This window comes from Neodiprion lecontei, chromosome 3 (genome assembly GCF_021901455.1).
Source record: "Neodiprion lecontei isolate iyNeoLeco1 chromosome 3, iyNeoLeco1.1, whole genome shotgun sequence".
NCBI classification, from domain to species: domain Eukaryota; kingdom Metazoa; phylum Arthropoda; class Insecta; order Hymenoptera; family Diprionidae; genus Neodiprion; species Neodiprion lecontei.
The window spans coordinates 38,878,049-38,891,887 of NC_060262.1; the positions used below are offsets into that span (position 1 = coordinate 38,878,049).

General features: G+C 38.5%; 1 protein-coding gene across 5 annotated transcripts in view; it reads right to left on the minus strand.

Moving 5' to 3' along the window:
- Positions 1–13,839, minus strand: part of LOC107224181 (signal-induced proliferation-associated 1-like protein 3) — a 68,857-nt gene that overhangs the window by 14,780 nt on the left and 40,238 nt on the right. The window contains exon 1 of one of the 5 annotated variants that reach the window (XM_046735202.1): positions 3,490–3,558. The exons of the other annotated variants lie outside the window; for them this stretch is intronic. The gene's annotated coding sequence lies outside the window, so the exon portion shown is untranslated. Of the gene's footprint in view, positions 1–3,489; positions 3,559–13,839 lie in introns of those variants that run through there. 5 annotated transcript variants of the gene reach the window in all.

The following is a 13,839-nucleotide window of genomic DNA, read 5'->3' on the forward strand; positions in this document are numbered from 1 at the left end:
ATTTATCGAGCGTTATACACACACACTATATATGTGCACATAGGAAACGGGATCTATATATATTTTTTCGGAGGCCTCGAACCAGGCCGCAGAAAATACCTACAACTTCCTCCACCTTCGAAGGGTTTCCGACACACCGTTCCACGCCCGATTTTCGAGTTCACAGGTACAGCGTAATATTTTTGGCTTCCTAAATCCTGTCCCTGTCACCATTATTAGAGGTGCAAACATTTCGCGTTTCCGTCATCCCCTGATCACACGATGTATACGGTAAGTAGTAGGTATGTAAAAATCACCAGGAAACACAGAGTCATTCCCTGTACATATTGTACATACCGGGGCAATCTCTTGGAAACTTGAAAATCAACCGATCATGCGCTAAATAATTAAATCTCATTGGTCGGCGAAATCGTCCCGCCACGTAATTCTTGTCTGCGACGCAGGCGTGCCAACGTATGAAAAATGAGTACGTTTGAATTTTCAAAGAGCATAAGCATTAAATTCCGACCGTTCTTTGAAGAATCAATTTTCCGAGCAAATAACAAATGCTTTCCAAACCTTTCCGAGTCGCTGCCTCAATTATTTGATATTCTGACCTCGAAAATTCACATCAACCAGATCGCCGACAGAAACAGTTTGACAGCTGAAAACTCAGGATGGGCAGCCTGCACGAACAACCGATAAAACTCGCGCATGCGCGGTTGATTTTCAAGTTTCAAGAGATTGTCCCGGTATACAACACGTATAATTATCGTTGCCCAAAGAATTTCGATATGTTAATTCAACGTATAAGATGATTAACGAGTTTCTCTCGAGTGTAATAAAAATTGACCAGCCAATTACTCCGCGCGTTGGTTGTTTCTTCGTGTAAATGACAACCCGCGGTGCTTTTCGCTAGTACATGATACGTATAATACGGTAACTCTGGGCGCAGCATTAACTACATCGAGGGTAGCTAGGTGGGTACGTGTATATAGATAGGCGGGTAACTAAGGCTGCGAAGACGAGGTTCATTCAACGGTTGGGTACTCGTAAAGCGTACTCCCACGGTGGTTTACCTCCCGGATAAGCGTGTACAACCGAGAGGAACGCTGAGAACGCCGCCCGTCTCTTACTCGAGAGAGAGCCGTACCGCGATAGGATGAACCGGTACCCGGTGCATGCCGTTGGCTTAGGCTATAATTGGAATATGTGCCAAGAGGGCCTATGGTACAGCAGACAACATCGAAACGAGACCTGCATTCACCGAGGTGCCGTTTTCGATCGCGGACTCGTTAAGTTCGTTCCAAAGTCGACCGAAGACCAATCGAATGGTCCACGTGTCCCAAAACGCGCCTCTCCTCCTGGGCACGCTGATATTATATTTCACACCAGAAATATGTACGTTTTACACGTTCAGTGAACGTTTGAAAAGGCACTTCGGATCATTACCCGACCCTGTAGTTTGGAAGTGTCGTATCTTCTGCCGTATCACTTTTCAAAGCGTCTATATGCACTTTTACATCGTTATGTAATATAACTATACGCGATAAGCTGTCGGTAAGTATATAATGTAAAAGACTGACGCCAGGCAACCTCACCCTGCGTTATATCCGTTTCATGAGTTTCGAGTACCATAAAATTCTGACGGGAGGGTTATACGCTATGATCGTCTTCAGCGGCTCTGAAATCCTATCCAGATCAGGATTACATAACTATGATGGGTATACACTAAACGTTGCACGCACTACGTAATAGTTACTGTAATAATTTAGTATATACGTTCTCGACGACGCGACATGTTTTACGACTGAAACTAAATAGTAAGCCATGCCGAGGATATAAAAATAACGTATATATTCTGCCATGAAAGTGCCTCGCATTCGAATGGATACATTTTTCAACGATCCGGCTATTTCTATCACTTTCGAAAATCTACACCAACTACAAAGCCAGGTTATCATCAGTTGACTCAAAGTTCATTTAAAAAATGCACTTACGCTGTGTTTCTTTGCACGCCAATTTTACTTGGCTTCGGTAATAATAATAAAAAAATAATTTGGCACCGGCAAAACGAGTTAGAAATCGCAACGCTCGGTTATCATCGGTGTTGGTTTTTTAAAAATTTCTTTTCATTTTACGCATTCCTCGTTTCGATTTCCGTTTATATTCTCTTTAGTGTTGTGTTTCACGTCCGTTAGAGATCATTGGTCCAATTGTTTTTGTTTTCTTTTTACCTGACTTCTCGCGATTCGATCCGAGCACGATATCCGCGTTCACCGCCAGTTGCATACATCGATGCTGCTGCTGCTGTTGCAGCGAAGATCTTATCTCGCGAGCAATGTGCGTCGCGTCGTCGCCTTATATACGCCGGAAGGCACTCGTTTCTCCGTCTCTTTCTACAAGTCCAGAGCTTACACGTACATACGTATAATATACACGTATATGTACACCTATGCAAGCGATCTCGTATGCAAAGTACTTATTCGGGAGAGGCTCCGGTCAGCCAGAGTAGGCCAACGATATTCGCATACACGTACCTGTGTGTATATATCGTTAAACGACAATCACTGTGTATACATATCGACCCAATGGAGGAAAATCACTCTTGAGCTCCACAAGATCCGTATAATCGTACAGGTTACCTTGTACACCGGTACATATCATTCAACGCATGCGGTGTCTGCTTCTTAACGTAAATTAAACGAAGCTACTTGTACTTGTTGTTGCACGTTGCAAACTCATCATATACTCAGTGGGTTAAAATCGTAATTCTCAAATCGAGCAATCGTTGAACAAGATCCATAGAGCAAAAGTTCGGTCTAGACTATCATGTACGAAACTCGTATAAAAGAATGGTACCGATGTTCACCAAGTACCAACGAACTGTCACATCATAGTTCTCACAATCAGTTTTCCATACTCTGAGATCACTGTGATAAAATGCCAAGAATCCCACGGGTGTGGTTACTAAGGTACCAATTATTTTCCCCCCCAAAATGTGCCCATGACGTTATAAAGACAGCGATGCGCAAAAAAATGACGTATCAATCGAAGTTGAGCATGTTGGCAAGTGAGTTCTCACTACGAAATAACCACACTACTGTTCAACAAAGCTCATTACCGAAATATAGTCACTTGTTGAAATGACCAGTCGAGGTTAAAACATCGGCGTGACATTTAGTCGGTCAGTGTCTGGAGTTTGGTTAGAGAGTTGAACCTGCGGCAGTCTAGGTTTCAAGTGGCTGCTTCGTCTCTCATACAGAACATAGCCGCGTGTACGTGCAACCAAGTTTATCCGACGCGTGACGATGTCCAAGCTGGTGTATGTTCATGGGAATATGCACGATGCGTGCAGTGCGTGCAAGCGATGGGTGGTGGAGTACGCGCATGTTGGGTAGGTTGATAGGTGGAAGGTAGTCGGTGTGGCCGTACCTAAGCCGCAGGTGAATCAAAACCAGTGTGTGCGACATGCGCATGTCGTGTATATATACCCATACGAATACGCACCTCGTGTGTTACGCTGGTTTTGACCAGTTGCTGTGCTGACTCCAGGATATTTGCTTCGATAGTTTTCACGGCCGGATCGTTTATTTGAATGAAGGATCAATTACAGGGGGTCTATGATATACATAGAGCCAAATGGAACCTGTCGAACAGACGAAGTACCAGCATTAACGAATCCATGAAGTCAAGTTATTACTCGGAGAAATGTAAATTCAAAGTGAACAACGTTGTGGAAAATGATGCTCGTACATGGTTCGATGTGAAATAAGCATACTGAAATCGACTATCGGCACTTTTGTGACAATGGAAGTTAACGCGGCATTCCATCTGATACGGAGTGACTGTTTTTCTCATGGATCCAATTTGCAGTCATCCTCCACTTCTTCGCTGTCATTTGTTTCAGTATGGAGATGGTTCGATCTCCCATTGAATTTATTTCTGCTACAACACGTCAGCTGGGTGTTCCACACCTGAGAATACCAACTTTTCTTGCTTTTCCAGACCGATGAACACCCTAGTCACTGGTGTAACTGACAAACGAGTACAACCATACCCTGCACCATCCCTGTTCTTCCGCAAATTCAAAAGTGCAGGCAAGGACTGTCCTGCTTTTGAAGCATCAGGTATGTACAATGTTTGGTTGTGTTCCTGTACGTAAGGTGAGTATGGGTACAGTACATATCGTGTAACACATATATACCTGTGACTGGTCAAGTGTTCGACGATTCGCGTGGGATCGCCTCGAAGGACACGAGTTCCGTTGAGGATATAACCAAGCAGGCACTGACCGTGGCATCGAAAACAGGTTTCTCAGTTAGATTTTATACGTTATGTAAGGCAAACGCGTGCAGTATGTCATAAGCACCGGTGTTTTATTACGGACATTGATTGTAGGCAGGGGTGAAAATTTGCCGAGAGGGTGGAAATTTCGACCAACGGCCAGCGTTAGGTAACTCTTTGTAAAACCATCAATTTAACGTTCACTAAAGAAATGCACAAGAGGGCAAAGTTATTGACGTTACTGTAACGATGCATGTTTAGGAAACATCGTTACTTCGTATCTTTCGCAGTGTCGGAAATTTAGTAAACCTTGATAAAAAAAAAACCATATTCTTATTTCCGAAAATCAAAAATCAACTCCTTCAAAGTTGTTCGAAAATTGTGCAACAATGATTTTTTCTCTAATGTTTCGTTACGTTAACGTTACTAACTTCAGCCATATGACTTCTTTTTTTTTTACATGTATCGGAAATCTTTTTCTAAATTATAATAACGACGCAGGAGATCATTATCACGATTCAGTTGAAATAAATTCCATCAATTTGCAGTCTACTGAATACGGAAATCATGATAAACACACGAATAAGATCCATCCTGTTGATTTTCAAGAAAAAAGCCCACTTTGTACAGTGTACACTGTATTATATCTGCTTAATTCGTACGATCGTTCGAATCTCGAGTATCGATCTCTACCCATGCGTATTATGCCTTGAATCCTTGATCAATTCCCTTGAAAGTTTGTCCGTGTCTTCAAATGTTTAATACCTACGGCTACGGTATAAGTTCCGGTTGGCAAGACATTGAGCATGACGACAAATAAATATATGTACGTATATCAACAGTTTTGTCTTTGCCGATGGCGTTAGTATCTACAATGTTATACACAATAGCTATTCCTAGGAGCAACGATTTCCTTTTATTGCGGATAGAAATAGATGCGAGAAGAAAATACATTTTTCTACGTGATATCTATTACACAAGACGAAATTTGTAGGCCAATATAATTATATATACCCGTAGCACCTATTTCGAATAATCTTGTTCACAGTTATCTTCATCCCACGATGCTACTGCCTTTTATTTCAATTTCGTTTTTATTTTTTTTCACTTCACCTGTTAGGAATGTAATATAATCCAATTGTCCCACGCACGACGGGTTTTGACGTACAATACGTATAAGGCAAAACTAAAACTGAATATATTGATAGGGTCATTTGAAAACTTTTTCGTTAGTTAATCTGACTAGAAAAAAAAGAAGTGGAAAATTGCGTAGATTATAATTTTACAGACCTGGGTTCGCGAGTAATGATGAAGAATAATTACGAAACTGAAACAGACACAATGAGTCGAAGACCAAGTTTCCGGTATTTTACTACAGCAGAAGGTCGTCTCGTCTGCGAAGTAATTTTTTATTATTCGTGGGCGGTCAGCCGAGCAGTAAGAAAAAAAGTTAGTAAAATTGAATCGCATGGCGAGAAACTGGTAGGTCTAATTGTAATCCGACTTGACGGAGATAATGTGAATAAAAAAAATTGAAAATAACATTCAAATCGATCAATCATCATCCACCGATTCATGTCACGGCCGAAGTCGGCGACATTTTGTTTTTTTCCCTCCAATGAAGTTGAAGTTGATAAAATTCACCCAAAGAAGAAAAAAAAAAAAAAAGAAAAGGAGAAATAAAAAATCATTTTCTGTAACACGAGGCTGTAGAGTTCGAGGGAATCGATTTTGTAAAATTACACGAGTATATATTTCAGCCTTCCAAGATAAGAAAGCACAAAGAAAAAGAGGTGGACTAAGAAAAATGTCGGCTGACCCCAAGACTGGCGATCGAGATGATCGCAGATGACCTTTTGCTAATTTTCTGATTCCCAGCACGCGACTACAACTATGTGCAAAATTATTGAAGGCATGAAATGCAGGCAAATTTGTTCAGGGTAAAATTTATTCATACAACTTCCGCTGGACGTTAGTGTAATAAAAAATACCGACGCTATGCATGTTAATATTAGCAGATTCGTGTAAAAAAAAAAAAAAAAGAACACAAATCGTATATACAGAATAATTAAATCCCCTATACATATAATCAAGATTCATTTGATCACAACTTTCAATTCGCGTCTGAGGCGCAATTAATTACGCTGTAATTAACTCATTGTTGGGGTTTTTTCATCACATGCCTCTGTAGATAAAGTGTGAAGAATTTCGCACGGGATGAATATTTTTCTCTCTGTTCTTTGTTTGTTTATTTATTTATTTTTTGTTTTCGATTATGACGTTTAATTTGTTATTACTATACTGTTTTTATTATCGAATGTAACACGAACGCGTCGTTAGGTCACTGTACGAGTTAATTACGAGGTGTAGCCACCGGAGTCCATCCTGGCTGGGGCTAATGATAGGTTCCCATATCCAGAGCATCGTCGCCCCGGGCCGATGAAACGCCATCCTCCACCTTCTTCTTCCTACCATCTTATTTCAGGCCTAAGATTACGCCTTAAATTCGTTATTCATCGAACCTCCCAACGATCATATTCCGTTTTAAATCGTCCTTCAGGAATAATTTCAGTTCATTCAATCTCACGTAAAGCTCCGCAACGTCTGTACGATCATTCGAAATCTAACAGACTTAACAACATTGTTTCAGAGCTTACAAAATATTCCTTTTTATTTTATTTTTTTATGTTTTTTTTTTTTTTTTTTTGTCTTTATCCTTCCCGTCCGCCGTACACGGTGCGTGAAATATGATATTGAATCGTTTACACCGCTCTTTGAACATTTCTCCAGCCGCTGAAAACGACAACAAATTCATAACCGGAAACTCGAACGTATAATTCCCATCGCTGATTCAACCGGAATATACACGCAGCTGAGGTGTGAAAGCTTTCTTGCAAATGGAAATTAGTTCTCTTCGATGCTCGGTAATAAACTTACACATTAAATTCATTGTACATTGTATAAAATCACACGCGCACAGAATCGTAACAACTGTCTAATGGGAATGACTCTCCTGTAGGGCATCGAACCCTGCTGCTCTGCAGGACTCGAGAGATTCCGTCTGTCTCTCTGTCCATTATTCGTCTGCGGTAAAGTCGACGACAGCTGGTCTGGTACTTATCCGACTCTCTTCTACCTCCCTTCGGTCGTTTTTCCTTTCCTTTCTTTTCTTTCCTTTTTTTTTTTTTTTTTTTACTTACACCGTATTGTTTATATGATTGTTTAAAAAAAAAAAAGTTCCTTCACCATTTTTTTATTGTTAGTCCCGCGAAACTCGCGCACTGCGTTTCACGTAACATATATTATGTATACCTATAAGCATAAATTTTTTCCTCCTCCCTCCCTTAAACGACACATGGGTTTCTTTCGAAAGAAAATCTTATGGGAGACATTCTTAGCGGTGGTCTGTCATAACTTTTTTCTGTATATATATATGTAGAACGCGTAACGTATTACACGCACACTCGATCAGTCATGTATGGCACAGCTTACGCAAAAGGCGTTCATTTCTTACTCGCGAATGGAGTGCATCTTTTTTTTTCTCGAGTGTTTGGCACGAAATCGTCGTTTCTTTTCAACTTTTATTTGCAAAGGGCTTGATCTTGCGGATCGGTAAAGAAAAAACGTATTTTAGATATGATTTTTAAAAAACCAGGTCGACATTTTTTATTGTTTCTTTTTTTTTTTTTTTACACTTTTCACAAGGGAAAATTATAATTTTCCAATTTTAGAATTGAGTTTAGCATACGGTAAATCGTAATGTAGCCAAAAATTATCGTATTCAGCAAAGTAAACTCCTGCATATTCATTCCAAGGTTATAAGTTAATGGTACTGTTTTAAAAATATATCATCACGTTAACTTTACTTATAAATTTAACATCGTTTTTATAACTCCATTACTATAATATTCTTCGCAAAATCTTTCACACGTACACAATTTTTTTCCCCTAACACAACTTTCTGCAGTCAAATTTTAAATAATTATCAGATAAATTTCATCTGCTTGATGACAGGTTTAAAATGATTAAAACAATGATTCAAACTGCACTTTGAATACTGTCCGTATAATCCCAACACCTCGATTTCCGTATTCGCTGTATATTAATTATTTATTTTCACGCAATATCGGTGCCAATGTCAATGCACGCATGCGATATATATATATATATATATATATATATATATATATATATATATATATATATATATATATATATATATATTCGAAATGTATACATATACCTATACAGGATAGGTAGCTGGATGCCGAAGGTATCTGACTGGATGACTAACGCGATTCTCATTGGGATATGTATATACATATACGTAATACTACTTCGTAACTCTTTCAATTCCAATCGATTATACATGCAAATATTTGTGTGTGTGTGTGTAAATAAAATAGTCACCGCCTAAGCGTACATGGAATGCCATCGGGGATTGCCTGCGCGTATACATAAAAGACTATGATGCTAAGGTACCCGAAGTTTACACGCGTTTGCCTGTAATTATACGGCGACACGAGTTACACACCGCGTGAGACGTTGGAGTGTACTTACGCGTAATGAGGTATGCCAACGCATTTTTCCAAGTGAATGAAACAACGGGAATTTGAATAGAAACATAGAATAAAAAAATGAATAAATAAAAAAATTGGTAACGTTATCCCGTCAGTTCACGATAAACAAGGCGATCGAAATTGTTACTGCATCGGATATAAGTGAACATTGTTGGTTTCGGTTTGCTTCTTTTGTACCAATTTGGAAGTTCAGTCAATAATGCAATCTCGTTACGTCTCAAAGCCAATCCAACTATACCGATGCTGGAATTGAAAACAAATTGCAAGCCTTGTTCGGTTATGTTTAACGATAAATAAATATGGTACTGCGGAGGGCTTTGCGCATTATAAATAATTGCTTAATGTACTCTTTGTTTTTATACCGGTGGTCGTCGAAGTGCACAGGGTCGAAAAATCTTACGTCAGAGACGAAGAAATCTAAGAAAGTATAAATATAAATGAGAATATCGAGTTTTCACTCTCTCTCTCTCTCTCCCTTAAAAAAAAGGGGGAAAGAGAAAAACAGTAATAAGAGTGTGGAGTATGCGAATAGCATAAAAGAGTAGAAGAAAATAAAGACACTCAAACATATTCCAACAATCTCTTCTTCATTCACGGGAATAATTATTATATAAATAGTTATAGGCAATGATATAAAGCAAATATTATCAAAAAAATAATATCGTGTGCGGATATAATTTCATTGCCGTGAATAAAAATACTGTAAAATTACAAAGTAAAAAGGGGTCAAAAGCCTAGGACTTCTATTTCAAATTTTGGTCAATAATTGTGTCGGAATGCGGGGCCCCGAAATTCCGACGCTGATGACGAAAAGGCCCTTTGGCCGGTTTGGTGATTCATCGAGCAACAACCACCACGTGTCCCACCATATCCTCCGTCCCTTACTCCCGTAAGAAGGAAGCTTCGAGGTATGAGAAAAGCAGGCGGTCATGCACGTGTGTTTCTTTCTTTTCTTATGTAACGCTGTACCGCAGCAGGGAATAAAGGGCGGCGGTTCAGGGCCCAAAAATGGCCCATCGAGAGATTCCGGAGCAGAAAAGGGCCGCCCACCCTCCCGCCTTGCGCTTCTGCACCCGGGATCGCATTCCGGAACGCGTGTACAAGCAGCAGCAGCAGCAGCAGGCATCGGAAACAGCGGCGTAGGATTCGCGCCAAATTTCGTTTCTGTTTTATATGATTTATTTATTCGTTCGTTAATTTTTTTTTTTTTCTTTTCCTTTTTTTGTTTTTTTTTTTTTCCCCTCCACCGTGCGAAAATTGAAAATCAAGAACAACGAAACGAGGATCGGGAAGAGAGAGAAGGAACGCTGTGTACGGCATTGCGAAAAATTGAACAACAATCGTGCGGAAACAAGCGTAATAATTAAATCTCTCCGTGAATGCGCGCACGTTGATCATGATGCGATCTATTAAAAAATATGACACTCGGGAATTTGTCCATGAACGTTGAATCAACGCGTCATTCTCGATCCTGATGCCCACACACACCCTGGACAGCCTACGTAAATCTAACCGTAAACGGGAGTAAAGATTACAGGTGTAATCCTGCTGACCGAGTGTATGTATCGATCGTTCGGAAAGAATTCGCGTTATTGGCATTATTTCGATTAATCGATTAGTTGGTTAATTAATTAATCGAAGGTGAGCGCAACTACGCGTTAAAAAGACGGGAAAGATTAGCTTGGTTTGTTTTTTTTTTTTTTTTTTTTTTTTTAATTCGCCCTAAGAAAACGATTCGTTTCAAAGATCCACAGTAGAGAAGATCTTTCTAAATATTTTACATCTGGTTTAGTGTACGATAAATATTCAGTTCGTAACATAAAAATATAATTCTGTACAAGTAGGTGTTTGTAAAATATTTTTTACATGTTTTTGATAGAAATATAAGAAAAAAAAAAAAAAAAAAAAACAAACCAAAATTACATGCAATTCTTTCGAAAATTTTCGAAATCCATAACCGAATACTTTTCACCGTGAATATTGAACCGTTTTCAACGTTCCATTGATTTTTATGGTAAATTGAATCGAACTGTAAAGCCCCCCCCCCCCCCCCCCTAAATTAATCAATTTTTAATTTGCGAGAAAAAAAAGTTTTCCTCCTCTTTCATTATCTCGTAAATAATGCAGTCGTAGTAACGGCATTAGATCACCGAAGTTCACGATAAATGTACGATTCAGCGAAAATTTTCAACAAGAATCACAAGAATCACAAAAATCGCAGGCATCAATTCGTGAAATTCTTATGGAACATGAATGGATGGATGAGTCATGCATCTGCATGATCACGCAATATGTGTTATATTTCAGACGCGCGGAGCATGTGAAATTCAATTAACCGAAAATGAATGAATGAACGAAGAGATGCCGGAGTATATCAAACACGTGCATAAATTTCAGGACGATACCAGAAAAAAATGAAGAAAAAACTAGGGAAAAAAAAAAAAAAAAAAAACAATGGCCGGAGAAATTACCTCTTTCACTGGTTCTTTTCCGCGTCGTTTTATTCCGCACAACGGTGACGAGATCAGATTGGCAATTCCTTGAAAACATTCGCCACATTTCATCTTTCGCTCATCGTCAAAATTAAAAAAAAAAAAAAAAAAAAAAAAAAAAAAAAAAAAAAAAAAAAAAAAAAAAAAAAAAAAAAAAAAAAACCACAAATAAAAACGAACAGACAACCGAATAAAAATTCTCATTCGCAAAAAACGAAACACAAAAACAAGCGTTGCAATATTATCGCGTAATAATCACTCGCAAATAACTCTCGCGCACTATGATTAACGGCATAATTATATATTATATCATTCGCACGGTCGTACTGTATATTACTGTTATTATTGTTATTATTATTATCGCACAAGTAAATCGCGTACAACGAACAATATACTCCCGATACGTCGACGACTTCTCTCATTCGCGAATCGAATATAACTGAAAATCAAGAAACAGATACGCGCTTTTCCACCTCTCAAACCGTCCGCTCCCCGACACGTTCTTCGCCTGAGTGAAAGACAGGCCACCGATTTTGTCGTTGCCGAAAACTACGCGTTTACAATGTCTAACGGATATCCGAACCTGAACGTGCTTCGACAGGCAAAATCATGCCTTACCCCCCCCCCCCCCCCCCCCCCACCCCAACCAAAAACAAAATAATTGCTTGCGAGCTGTTTTCGCATGGTTCTGCAAGAATGGAATTTGCGCGAGCTGATATCCTTACACACACACACACACACACACACACACACATAAATATACATTTTTTTATACGTATAGTTGTACGTATGAAAGATAGGAAATACTTGGCAATATGAGCATTCGAACGGCGCTACGCCGTTGTTCGAAACTCAATTCACATCATCAGCTGTACCCTGTACGTTACTGACACGCTGCGGTTTATCTCTATGGTGTTCGTACGTACGTAGATACCACATGCGCGTGCGTATGCATGGGGAATAAGGGGGAGGAGGTCCTTCTCTTTGACCAAGGATTTGGGTCAGATGGTATCGGTGAAGAGGAAAACGAGCCTATGACGTCACGTTACGGTTGAAAAATACATGTTCGACAAATTTATTTCACTATAAAACATATTTCTATTTTTCACTCTCTAATATTGTCATTACACGTATATAACACAGATTTTTCACGTTTTTTCCTTCATTTTATTTTTCTTCGCAAGCGTCGTTCGGTAATATAATAAAAAATGAATAATAATGAAAAAGGATGAAAAAATGGAATGAAGAAAAAAAGTTTTCGCAACATTTTTAGCATGCACAAGTTATAGATTTTATGCAGTGATTATAAATTCTTCTTGTGTCGAGCCCACCGTTTCATTTATTTATTTTATTTTGTTTTTTATTACACGTATATCGAATGTATTACGCGTACATATTTCTACATTATTTATTCGTACATACCTAATATACCTATTTACGCGTATGCATGTAAAAGCCGGTTTACATATTACACCTTATATTGCCGGAGTAAATTCTCACTCATTAAAATAGAAGATAATAAGAAAGATTCCCTTTTTATTCTACGTTCTATAAATAGGCGCACCGATTTGACTTATCATTTTTATCAGAGGCAAGGCTTCGATAATCATCAACCAAGTTACAACAGACTTGCGTGTATAAACGTCTGAAATAATCGAAGTATGGATGACCCGTACAACATATGATACGTATATGGACCTACGTAGGATCCTAAAATATATTATCGAGGATACAAACTGTCGACAAGTAAAACCAGATACCCATTATTTCTCACCTACGAAGAAACACGAACCGACTTCCAATTAAATATAAAAATAAGTAGGTGGATAACATACGTGTACGTGTAAGTGTATGTATATGCATATACATTTCTAATATATTATAAATAAAATAAAGGATGTATATTTTAGCCGTTTCAAAATTATCAATACCGTAAGTTACGGTATAATAATATGCAAATGGTATTATGTGAATATGCTAATAAGAGGTTTGAACGTATAATAATAATAATAACAACAATAATAATAATATAATAAGCGCAGCTTCCTTTCTTTGTCTTCGCGTTACGTCTTTTCGATTTGACGCCAAAAGTCGCAAAGAAATTGAAAATTAAATCACTGCCTCGCTTGGACCAGTTTTGTTGCAAATATTTTCCTTACGTGTCGATTTTTTTTTTGCCGTGTCAAGTAAAAAATTTCAAAAACCATCTATAACCGGTTATTTCTTTAATTTACGTACATCGTAATTTTGCTGAAAGAGAAATCGCAAACACGTTATGGACGCGTTTTATACAGAACTGGCGCTTGTTAATGATTAGAAAAAATTAATTAAAAAATTAAATAAATTCTCCACCCTTTCAACAATGAGTTGGCAGAGTGATTATGGAGTTGTTTGCCACGGAATAAAAATACTCGTAGAGATCCGAAGATTTCGGTCGAAGCCGTACGTATAACGAAGATTTAATACGAGGTACGCATAGAAATTATAATATCAATATTATG